Source organism: Anomaloglossus baeobatrachus, chromosome 3, assembly GCF_048569485.1.
Source record: "Anomaloglossus baeobatrachus isolate aAnoBae1 chromosome 3, aAnoBae1.hap1, whole genome shotgun sequence".
Classification (NCBI taxonomy): domain Eukaryota; kingdom Metazoa; phylum Chordata; class Amphibia; order Anura; family Aromobatidae; genus Anomaloglossus; species Anomaloglossus baeobatrachus.
The window spans coordinates 530,976,862-530,989,489 of NC_134355.1; the positions used below are offsets into that span (position 1 = coordinate 530,976,862).

The 12,628-nt window shown below is 41.9% G+C and overlaps 1 protein-coding gene and 1 long non-coding RNA gene across 2 annotated transcripts in view; one reads left to right on the plus strand and one right to left on the minus strand.

Moving 5' to 3' along the window:
- Window positions 1–3,130, plus strand: part of LOC142296787 (uncharacterized) — a 93,623-nt gene extending 90,493 nt beyond the window's left edge. The window contains exons 2-3 of the long non-coding RNA XR_012751696.1: window positions 89–219; window positions 2,626–3,130. This is a non-coding gene — a long non-coding RNA (uncharacterized LOC142296787). The remainder of the gene's footprint in view (window positions 1–88; window positions 220–2,625) is intronic.
- The window catches only part of SLC9A9 (solute carrier family 9 member A9), a 1,094,760-nt gene that overhangs the window by 693,754 nt on the left and 388,378 nt on the right, over window positions 1–12,628 (minus strand). The window lies entirely within an intron of this gene.

Genomic DNA, 12,628 nt, shown 5'->3' on the forward strand with positions numbered 1-12,628 from the left:
TACTATCCACTTTTCATACTTTTTTGCAAACTGGAGCCGACACTTCTAATGACAATATTGAAATCAAGGCTTCTTTCCTTTTTTTCAGGCCACCATTCCAGACTTGTGTAACGTTTGTTGCATGGTGCTTGCTGGACATCTGTGATCTCTCTATTATGAAGCATATGAGCCATCTTCACTACTGAATGGACTTCATTTCGTATTCTTCCAACTATCAAGGTACTCACATGATGCAGTTTGCCAATTTTCTTGTCCGAGAGATTGCTATTGATGACCTGGATTATGTTGTTTCTCTTATCTTGGAAAATCTTCCATTATGGCTTAGGAAAAAAAACCTAACAACATATTGAGCTATTAGGGAATGTGAGAATAGGTTGTAATTTGTAGTATACAGGACGAAAAATATTTTTCCACCACCAAGAGCAAAATAGTAACAATGCAGTAATATGACAAGAATCTGCATAACTAATCATATTCTAAATAGCTGCAAGTAAACGTTATGTATGAGATAGCCAAGATGATTGTCTATAAAATTAAAGTAGTCTCACATTTGAAGCTGTAGTGGATGGTGAGATATGAAGCCTGAAAGTCAAAAGCTCAAAATATTATTACGGTTTTGCTCATCAGTGTACATAGAATATGTGAATATATGTTATATATTTTTTATATTTCATATACCTGACATTTTGTCACATTACTTATTTTATATATTCAACTAATTTATAATATTATTAATAAAAAGCTCTCACTGAGATATTCTCACATCTTCACTTCCAACTCTTTTTATATTGTTCCCTTCTCACTTACACACATCAACACTGTTTCTTTTATCATTTTATTATTTTTTTCATCTATATATATATATATATATATATATATATATATATATACAGTACAGAACAAAAGTTTCAACACACCTTCTCATCTCTAGAACAACTATTAAGGGGAGACTTTGTGCAGCAGCTCTTCATGGTAAAATAGCTGCTAGGAAACCACTGCTAAGGACAGGCAACAAGCAGAAGAGACTTGTTTGGGCTAAAGAACACAAGGAATGGACATTAGACCAGTGGAAATCTGTGGTTTGGTCTGATGAGTCCAAATTTGAGATCTTTGGATCCATCCACCGTGTCTTTGTAGAAAAGTTGAAAGGATGGACTCTACATGCCTGGTTCCCACCGTGAAGCATGGAGGAGGAAGTGTGACAGTGTGGGGGTGCTTTGCTGGTGACACTGTTGGGGATTTATTCAAAATTGCATCTTGCAGAGGCATGCTATTCCATCCGGTTTGCGTTTAGTTGGACCATCATTTATTTTTCAATAGAACAATGACCCCAAACACACCTCCAGGCTGTGTAAAGGCTATTTGACTAAGAAGGAGAGTGAAAGGATGCTACGCCGTATGACCTGGCCTCCACAGTCATCAGACCTGAACCCAATCGAGATGGTTTGGGGTGAGCTGGACCGCAGAGTGAAGGCAAAAGGGCCAACAAGTGCTAAGCATTTCTGGGAACTCCTTCAAGACTGTTGAAAAACCATTTCCGGTGACTACAGGACGCTTTACATGCAGCAACATCGCTAACGCAATGTCGTTGGGGGTCACGGAATTCGTTACGCACATCCGGCCTCGTTAGCAACGTTGTTGCATGTGAAACATACGAGCGACCGCTAACGTGCAAAAATACTCACCTTATTGTTGCTCGTTGACACGGTGCTCTATTCACGATTATCGTTGCTGCTGCAGGTACAATGTTGTTCGTCGTTCCTGCGGCAGCACACATCGCTATGTGTGACACCGCAGGAACAAGGAACCTCACCTTACCTGCGGCCGCCCGCAATGAGGAAGGAAGGAGGTGGGTGGGATGTTCATCCCGCTCATCTCCGCCCCTCCGCTTCTATTGGGCGGCCACTTAGTGACGTCGCTGTGACGACGAACGAACCGCCCCCTTAGAAAGGAGGCGGTTTGCCGGTCACAGCGACGTCACTAGGCAGGTGAGTAGTGTGATGGGTCAAAGCGATGTTGTGCGCCACGGGCAGGGATTTGCCCATGACGCACAACCGACGGGGGCGGGTACGCTCGCTAGCGATCTCGCTAGCGATCTCGCTAGCAAGATCGCAGTGTGTAAAGCGGCCTTACCTCTTGAAGCTCATCAAGAGAATACCAAGAGTGTGCAAAGCAGTAATCAAAGCAAAAAGGTGGCTACTTTGAAGAACCTAGAATATAAGACATATTTTCAGTTGTTTCACACTTTTTTGTTAAGTATTTCATTCCACATGTTTTCATTCATGGTTTTGATGTCTTCAATGTGAATCTACAATTTTTAGAGTCATGAAAATAAAGAAAACTCTTTGAATGAGAAGGTGTGTCCAAACGTTTGGTCTGTACTGTATATATATATATATATATATATATATATATAGATATATAATTTATTTATTTTTTGCTATAATTTTACATCACTCAATAACACATTGGTGATATTTTCAATATTGTTCACTTGTTATATTAGCATATTTATCACATGTATTTTATATGGATATTGTATAGTCACTGATTATCTGCTGCACCGCATTGTTATAATGGATCACTTTGTAGCCTTATGTATTCAGCAGTACTTCATTTATCCAGGTTGTGCGTATGTCTCGGTGTTGGGGCCCCCCGCAATGCGTCTTTATCCACATCCGATTGGTTCGTGTAACCAGCATTCTCTCACATGACCTACCCTCTTGATGGGACGTATGCACATGTGACCCGGCCCGATCTTTGGAAGATGTGTCCTGGTGCGTGCCTCAGCTGCTCTTGATCACCGACATGTGTCGCTACATACCTGGATCTAATCATTGACCCTCAGTGATTGGCTGGTGGTTCCTTTATAAGTTGCCTCCTTTTGGTCTCAAGCCATCCGCTGATGAAGGCTAGCGCAGAAACAAGCATCTGGGTCTGGCGACATTTCAGCAGGAGAAGGACCACACGGGCAACATTATACAACCTCTTACTTTATCTGATCCCTTTGCCACATCCAACAGGCTCAGCATTTTATATAAATTATTTACTTACTATGGCACAAGGCTTGTGAATTTTGAGACATGTTTGTTTACATTTAGTGGTTCCTCTGAGATCCAATATACCTTTACAATCCTTTATTTCCCCCTGCTGCTTATGTCGCCTCCCATAAATTGCGTGACATTACAGTTTTTAACATTTTATTTGATTGTTTAATAAAGATTTAATAATTTTAACAATATGACTTTGTTATCCTATAAATTATTGAACTTAGCAAGAGGTAAATATAAGGACCAGTCCTCCTGCTGAGCCACAACAAAACATCTTAAAATTGTCCCAATGATTGATTGGCCTTGTCTGTCTGACCGTTTCAGGGTAATAAACAGGGGAAAATGATACCTCAGTCCCCAATTTTCACACCAGAATTTGGAGACAAATTTTCTCGCCGGCTGGTTATGACAGACTTTAGCTTGTTCACAAATTTCCCATACTGATAGTAATTCTTTAATATCATTAACCATGGATGGCCACTAAAAGAGTCTAGAAATAGCATTCTGTGCAGCTTTGATCCCAGAGTGACAACTTAAGACAGAATAATGAAATTCCTGCAACAGACGTAATCTCAAGTACACAGGAAAAAAAATATTTGGACCCAGGAATAGTGGAATGAGCCAATGACAGTGTCACGCTCGGAGTTGACAGTGTCCGAAAACACTGCGTGACAGCTGTGCTCAGACCCACGGAAGTCTGGTGCACTAATTGACACACAACAAATAAGGGGGACAAGGGAGCACTATTACAACAGCGGCCCCTGCAGCTAGGGAGAGGGGTGAGGGGACACCTCCTGGACTCACCTCAAGCTGTTACCTGAGCTCCTTATACGGGGTGTTTTAACCAGTCAGTGATCTGGATACCTAATCCCTCACTAGCCCTACAAACAACCTGGCTAGCGAAATGGCTGCCGTGAGACACTACCCCTCCCACTGTACTAATAACCAGGCAGGGAAAGGTAGACAGACGGGGATACGACACAACACAAACTTGATAGCTGCAACAGCACAACTCCAAAAACTGAAAAGCCAGCAGAAGTCCAGCAGCTCCTATAGACGTGCAGTCACCTAGGTGGTCAGAAACAGAAGAATCTATGTCAGCAGAGCTGAAAGATGGAGAGGCTACTTAAAAGATAAGGGAGGGGTAATACACTGGTTGCACATAAGGTGATTAGTAAGGAGCTGCCAGCAGGAAAATAAATGACATTTAACTCCTAAAGTCAGTTTAATGAAGTTAAACTCCTCCTAACACATCTCTCAACCACGAGAGACACTTGTGACATACTGGACTTCATTGGATCCCCACTTGCAACTCTCGGGATACTGTAAAAACCACAATTTCCAGAGGAAGAAGGGAGGATTAAGGATCTGGAGGAGAAAATGAATCAAGTCTGCATGACAAAGTGTCAGCCTTTACATTCTTAGACCCCTGCCTGAACGGGATAGAAAAATTGAATCTAGAGAAAAATAAAGACCACCTGGTCTGTCTAGTGGTCAAGCATTTAGCAGATTCAATATAAGCTAAATTGTTATGATCCATTACAACTGTGACATGATGAATAGGTCTCTTCAAAAAATGTCTCCATTCTTCAAAAGCTAATTTAACAGTGAACAACTCGCGATTCCCAACATCATAATTTCTCTCAGCAGACAAAAATTTCATATAGTAAAATTCACGTGGCCACAAGTTGATCAGCATCTTGGGATCTTGAGGCAACACAACCCTTGCCCCCATTTCTGAAGCATCCACCTCCAATATGAACGGCTTCTGGAGATCGGGCTGGATAGTGACTGTAGTAGTGTAGTCTTTAAGTTTAATAAAAACCCCAACAACATCTGGCAACCAAACTCAAAGATCCCTCTAATTACATATGAGATCAGTAATAGGTTTAAAGATCTGAGAAAAAACCCTAATACATTTTCTGTAGTAATTGGCAAATTCTAGAAAACAGTGCAATGCTTTAACCCCTTAACGACCGTGGGCCGTAAAATTACGTCCTAGCGGTCATAACGTTACTGCCCGCGGTCTCCTGGCAGCAGCATGCTGCGATTGGCGCACATCTCATCTGATTTTCACAGCTGAGATGTGTGCTTGCTAGGCACGAGCAGAATCGTTATCTGCTCATGCCGTTTAACCCCTGTAATGGCGCTGTCAATATGTGACAGCGCCATTATAAACGCGATCGTGGTAAAGTTTTACTTATTGCCCGATACCGGAAGTCACGTGACATGATCACGCGACTTCCGATGGTTGTCATGGTAGCACAGGGTCATGTGATGAGTCCTGTGCTAGACATGAACTACTTTCACTTTCGCTTTCCACGGAGGCCAGGGAAGCAGAAAGTGCACGTATCTGCTGTTTACAGCTGTGTAGCTGTGATCAGCAGATAGTGCAGAGCGATCGGATTGCTGATCGCAATAGCCCCCTAGGGGGACTAGTAAAATAAAAAAAAAAAAGTAAAAAAAAAAGTTTTAAAAAATTTAAAAAAAAACAAAAAAAATAAAAGTTCAAATCACCCCCCTTTCACCCCATTGAAAATTAAAGGGTTAAAAAAATAAAAAATATACACACATTTGGTATCACCGCGTTCAGAAACGCCCGATCTATCAAAATATAAAATCAATTAATCTGATCAGTAAACGGTGTAGTGGCAAAAAAAATTCCAAATGCCAAAATGACGTTTTTTTGTCGCCACAACTTTTGCGCAAAATGCAATAACAGGCGACCAAAACGTAGCATCTGCGCAAAAATCGTACCGTTAAAAACGTCAACTTTAGTCGCAAAAAATAAGCCATCACTGAGCCATAGATCCCGAAAAATGAGATCTACTGGTCATGGAAAATGGCGTAAAACGTGCGCCACTTTTTTCAGACAAACTTCCGAATTTTTTTTAACCCCTTATATAAAAGTAAACCTATACATGTTTGGTGTCTACGAACTCACACTGACCTGAGGCATCACACCCACACATCAGTTTTACCATACAGTGAACACAGTGAATAAAATATCTCAAAAACAATAGTGCTATCGCACTTTTTTTGCAATTTTTCTGCATTTGGAATTTTTTTGCCATTTTCCAGTACAATATATGGTAAAACTTATGATTTCATTGAAAAGTACAACTCGTTTTGCAAAAAATGAGCCCTCACATGACCATATTGACTGAAAAATAAAAAAGTTACGTCTCTTAAGAATAGCAGAAAAAAAAAACGGAAAGCGAAAAATCGGCCGGTCGTGAAGGGGTTAAGGTCCCGAGGTTGAACCCAATCAATTACGGCCTGCACCTTCCCAGGATTCATCTAAAACCCTTCAGCAAATATATTGAACCCCTGGAACAAAATTTCTTGCATAGAAAAAGGTACATTTCTCCAACTTAGTAACTTAGCAAACAAAGAATTTTCTCAAACTTTTGTGAAACAAAATGGATATGTTCATAGTGTGACTCCAGATCAGGGGAAAAAATGTGAATACTGTCAAGGTATATGACAATAAACCTTCAAATACAATCAGAAAATATATTAGTCATAATGTTTTGAAAAACTGCTGGAGTCTTGGTTAAACCAAAAGGCATGACAAGATTTTCAAATAGACGTTATAAAACGCTGACTTCCACTCATAACTAGAGATGAGCAGAACCATGGAAGTCCGGGTTCTGGGGGTTAAGCCAGACTTTAGATAAAGTTCTGTTCTGAACCCGAACCTCATTGGAACTCAATGATCGCGCATCTTGGCCCTCCGCCCACATACAGCCAGTCATAAATACAGCACTTCCAGAGCAGGGGAGCGGGGTTTTATTCATGTATTTTAGCTTTTGTACACACTACATTCAATAACGCTTATTTTACCCTCAGTACGAGCCATTCCAAACGGCTCAGACTGGGCTAAGCACCGAGCGTACCAGAGCACAGTAATGCTCGCTTGAGTAGTTTGCATACGTAAAGCACCCAAACTGAAACCCAAAGAATTTTTTTGTAAAGTCTGTGTTCGGTATGAACACTGGACTTTAAAGTTCGGATCCGCTCATCTCTACTCATCACCCTTCTAGATGAGTTTCAAATTATAAGCCCATTTAAGATCAAGGTTAGAAAACCATTTAGCCCTGTAAGCTGATTATATAAGTTGGGGATAAGTGAAAGTAGGTAAGTATTCTCAACCGTCATTTTGTTTAATTAATTGAAAATGAAGAAAGAACAGGCTCCTACAGGTAAAGAGGAAAGGCGGATATCACCAGTCCGTAAGCTTTGATTTCCATATTCTTTTATGGCAGTATGTTCAGTACCCATTAAATTATTCAAGCGAGCTTTTGGAAATTTGGTATTAAGGATAAGGTTGATAAAACAGTCATAAGTACAATGAGGAGGTGATATCTCTGCCTCTTTTTCCGAGGAAACATCTTCAAAGTCTTTCAGGTACCCCATCAGACACTCCAGACAAGCGGAGAAAACTGGTATAGCTCTGAGACATGTGTTTTGACAATTGAGGTTCCAATTAGCAATATCCTTCTGACACGAATGACAGGATTGTGAACATGCAGCCATGGAAATCCCAATACCAACAAAGCAGGTAAGTTATCCAATGCATAGCAGGAGATGGACTCAGAGTGAAGGTTTCCCACTCTAAGGATGAATTCCACCATTACCAGCTAGACAAGGTTTTGTCCTGTCAATGGCAACAATTTGAATGTGTCCTTACAACCTAACTGTCCCTAATCCTAATCTTAGAACCAGTCCTGAATCAATGAAGTTGACTTCAAACCCTCAGTCAATGAAAGTGAATGCTAATAAAGATTGATTTTGGAAAAGTAGTTACATGTTAGCAGTACTTTATATGAGGAGCAAAAAGATCCCTGGATGTCTGAGTGACCTGCTCAACAATCACTCAGACTTAGATGTTTCCCGATGGCTTGCTTGCTTGAGGGTATACCGGGCATTCCCTGAGAAAATACCCAGCATGACCACAGTAGAGTCAAAGTCCGATGTCACGCCGTCTTCTGTCAATGGTCTAAAAGCCGCTTTACAAGCTGCGATATCGGTACCGATATCGCTAGCGTGGGTACCCGCCCCCATCTGTTGTGCGACACGGGCAAATCGCTTCCCGTGCCGCACAACATCGCCCAGACCCGTCACACTACTTACCTGCCCGGCGACGTCGCTGTGACCGGCGAACCGCCTCCTTTCTAAAGGGGCGGTTCGTTCAGCGTCACAGCGATGTGTCACTGAACCGCCGCTCAATAGAAGCAAAAGGGCGGAGATGAGCGGGACGTAACATCCTGCCCACCTCCTTCCTTCCGCATAGCGGCCGGGAGGCAGGTAAGGAGAGGTTCCTCGTTCCAACAGATGACTGTTTTGGAACTTATGGGGACAAAGAAAATGCCCAAGCTTGAGGACTCCATCACAGTGACACAAAACATGATCATGATCATTCCCAACCATTGGGACTCATTCCTTGATGACTCTGGTTGCAGAGTAAAAAATAGCCTACTGCACTCCCTACACACCCTAAACTGGTCTCTTCCCCCAAAAATTTGTCAGTGAGGGCATTACTGGTGTGGGAGAGACCAAATGCACATCAGAAGATACAAGCATCAAAGCTGCTGACAGCTACATAGGGTTTTTGGAAGCACCCATTGTGCTGGATAATTGACCCTGCAACTGGGACTGCATTAGCTAGCCGTGAGGCTGGGTAATATAGCGATCCGAGGTCACATACCAAGCATACTCATAATAAGCAAAGGGGTAAGATAAAGGCAAAGTCAGGTCATGACCCAAGGTCAAAATTCCAGGAAGGTAGAGGATCAAGACTAAAGAGCTAGGCAAATGGATCATCAGAAGCAAAGTTAAATGTTGGGTAACAGCTGAAAGAGCGAGGAAAGTAACACAAGGTATGCAGACACAACCAAGCTTAAAGCTACAAATGGTGGTAATTGGAGGGAGGGAGTCAGCTAAATAGCCAGGTAATCACTTTGAACAAGAAACATATGGAAGAAACCCAGCACGCCCCAGCCTTCGATTGGACAGCTAAATGTCTATTACAATACTTACAGCTGAGCACGCCCAGCCTCCAATTAGAAAGCTACACTGTCCATCACCATATTGATAGCTCAGCCCAAGATTAGATGGCTAAACTGTCACTCACTGCATCCAGACACATCGCTAAGAGGAATCGTAACCAAATGGTATAAGCAACATGAACTGTAGATTTAGAAAAAAAAAAAGAAAAACAAAAAGAAACAGTGGTAAATAATACAATAAAGTGATGACTAACTTAGTAGACACTAGGTAGACATGATTATAGGGTGGCAAAAATACAGAGCATCACAGCTCCATTTATAGTACGAATGGCCAATCATATCACATATATAATTAAAGAAGACGTGTCACTTGGTCACATTTTTTAATCTAATTATCCCTGAGCAGCCCCATTCTGGCACTTTTCTTTCCTTTTTGCGCTGTATCACTCGATTACAGAGATATTCACATTATTTTGTTTTGGAGCACAGTATTGGAAATCTCTGGTTGTAATACAGCTGGACAGTTCTTCAAAATCTTCTCTGGGGGTATGCGCTTTCACCTCTCCCTCCTAGAAATCAAAGCTCAGCAGCATCTGAGACTGCTAGATAAGGCTGCTTTCAAACTTCAGTTTTTTGCCATCAGGCACAATCCGGAAAAAACATGAAAAAACGGATCCGGCGTCTGTTGCCGCCGGATCTGTTATTCCCCCATATACTTTCATTAGCGCCGGATTGTGCCGGATGGCCTTGCATTTCATCCGTTTTTTCCCGGATGAAACGTTGAAGTGAACGTTTTTGTGTTCGGCAAAAAAACGGATCGCACCAGATCCGGCGCCATACGGCGTGTTTTATAATGGAAGCCTATGGATGCCGTATCCGGTGTAATGCGGCAAAAACGGATCTGGCCGCCGGATCCGTTTTTTTTTAACTGAGCATGCTCAGTATCACACCGGATATGTAAAAAAACTGAAGGAACTGATGGAAAAAACTGATGCAACTGATTCGTTTTTTCGCCGGATCAGTCGCATCAGTTTTTTCGCCGGATCTTGCCTGATGCCAAAAAAACTGATGTGTGAAAGCAGCCTAAGCTACCAAGCTGTAATTGGCAGCATCTGGTAAGGAAGGGTGAAAGAGCATGCTCCAGGGAAGATGCCCAGTTGCACTACATTGCATAGATTTCACATACTGTGCTCCTAAACCAACAAATGTTAATATCTCTTCAATTGAATGATACAGTGCAAAACAGAAAAATGTGTCAGAATCAGGGAAATTCAGGGATGTTATGTTTAATTTTCATTTTTTTGAGCATGTACAATGCCCTTTATAAAAGACCATATGCATGTTACCCGGGAAGGGATGTAAACATATACCTTTTTGTGGTCTCTAAAAGGATATCCATCTTGTGTGTTTTGAGCTACATTTCATGTGGTATTTCTGTTGGCTCCCCATTAATTTTTCTTTGTGTTTTATGTGCATACATCTTTTTTTTTATGTCATTTCATGAAATTAGTTTTTTATTTTCCTGTGTTTATTTGTTGTGCACTTTTCCTTCATTGGTTTTCTTTTATAATACATAGTATGTGTTGTGATGTTGGAGGTAATTATCCAGCAATATTGTCTCTCTGTACAAGAGCTGTTAGGGAGCCTTTCAATGGCTGATTTTGGAACAAGAATTCTTAAGAACGCCCATGGGCGACAAATGAGTAAAACGTTGGTAAGTAACATTTACCATAAGCTTGCTTACAAATCACTGTTCACGTAAACACATTGTCCTTTGTAAACAAAATGTGCTATAAAGAACATTACTATTTATGCACATAGAACAAATGTATTGACAATTATTCTGCACGCATGAATGTGGGGTTGGCCTGTCTAAGCCCCTTAAAGTAATCTGTCACCAGATGTATTCTGTCTGAGTATAAGCAGAAAGCGGTCAATGAGAAAACTTGCTCCTACAGACTAACAAAGGCAGAAAGTGTTGATAGATTTAGAAAAGTGTTACTGCTATTAGTGCAGAACGTTGATTTTAGGGTCTGTCTGACTGCCAGAAGTACATTAGGAACAATGTGTGCACCGTCATATATTGGGCCTCTGCCAGGAGTTTCCCATTGGCAACAAATTTCATTTTTTTTTCTTAAATCACCACTCAAAAATTTTTTGTTAGTTCAGCGCTGGACTGATGTTTTAAATGTCCCCTGCCCTCTGTTTTATACTCACCTTCATCTTTTTACAGCAGCGGTCCGGTCGATTTCCAGAGATTTGTGACCTGCTGAGATCTCCTGTATTTCACTGAGCGTGCCGGAGGTCACAAATCAATGCATCTCTATGAGACCCTCAAACTGGTTTTCATAGACTTAGGCGGGCTTTGCATGCTGCGACATCGGTAACAATGTGTTACCAACGCTGTAGCGATAGTCCCCGCCCCGTCGCAGGAGCGATATCTTGTGATTGCTGCCGTAGCGAACATTATCGCTACGGCAGCTTCACATGCACTCACCTGCCCTGCGACGTCGCTCTGGCCGGCGACAAGCCTCCTTACTAAGGGGGGGGGTCGTGTGGCGTCATAGCGACGTCACACGGCAGGCAGCCAATAGAAGCAGAGGGGCGGAGATGAGCGGGACGTAAACATCCCGCCAACCTCCGTCCTTCCGCATAGCCGGCCGGGACGCAGGTAGAAGATGTTCATTGCTCCTGCGGCTTCATACACAGTGATGTGTGCTGCCTGCTGGAACAAGGAACAACATTGTACCATCGCAGCAGCGGCATTATGGAAATGTCGGACCCTACACCGATCATACGATAACGACGCTTTTGCGCTCGTTAATCGTATGTAAAAGGCTTTACACAATACGATGTCGAGAGCGATGCCGGATTTGCGTCACTTTCGATTTGACCCCACCAACATCTCACCTGCGATATTGTAGTGGGCAGAGCCCGCCTTACATTGGGAGCTTGTAATGCAACAGCTGACTTCTGACCATTCAGACGTTATATGGGCAGAAGATGGTGCTGTGGGACCGAATCGGTGCCAAAAAGGATGATGATGGAGGCAGGTGAGTATAATACCAGGATGCGGGGGCAGGGAATTTACATTTAAAGCGCCACTACAGCAAAGAAAAAAAAACGCTTGAGTGGTGCTTCACAGAAAGATGATGCGCAGGGAATATTTGCTTTGCCTTTGAATAAAACTGATTCTGTGAAACAATGAAATAGATTGAAATAAATAAATACATAAATAAATTCTATCTAACTGCGTAATACCTTTTATAGTAGTAACAGAATAAATATTTTATTCTAGCGACGACAAGTTACTATGTGTCTTCTTAGTAGAGCAACATTAAGATAAAGGAATTATCCAGTTTAAAATACAGTAAAAGAAGAAAATATTGATAAAGAGCTATAAATTGCTCCAGAATGATAATACTGACAGTACTCACCTATTCTCTCCCTGCAAACCAGTGCTGACCCTTCCTCAGCGCTCTCGATCTTTCTACATATTCTAAAGAAATGTCGCCTTAGGACCCAATCAGTGGGTGTAGTGGACACGTGCTGTAGTCCTGGCATCAT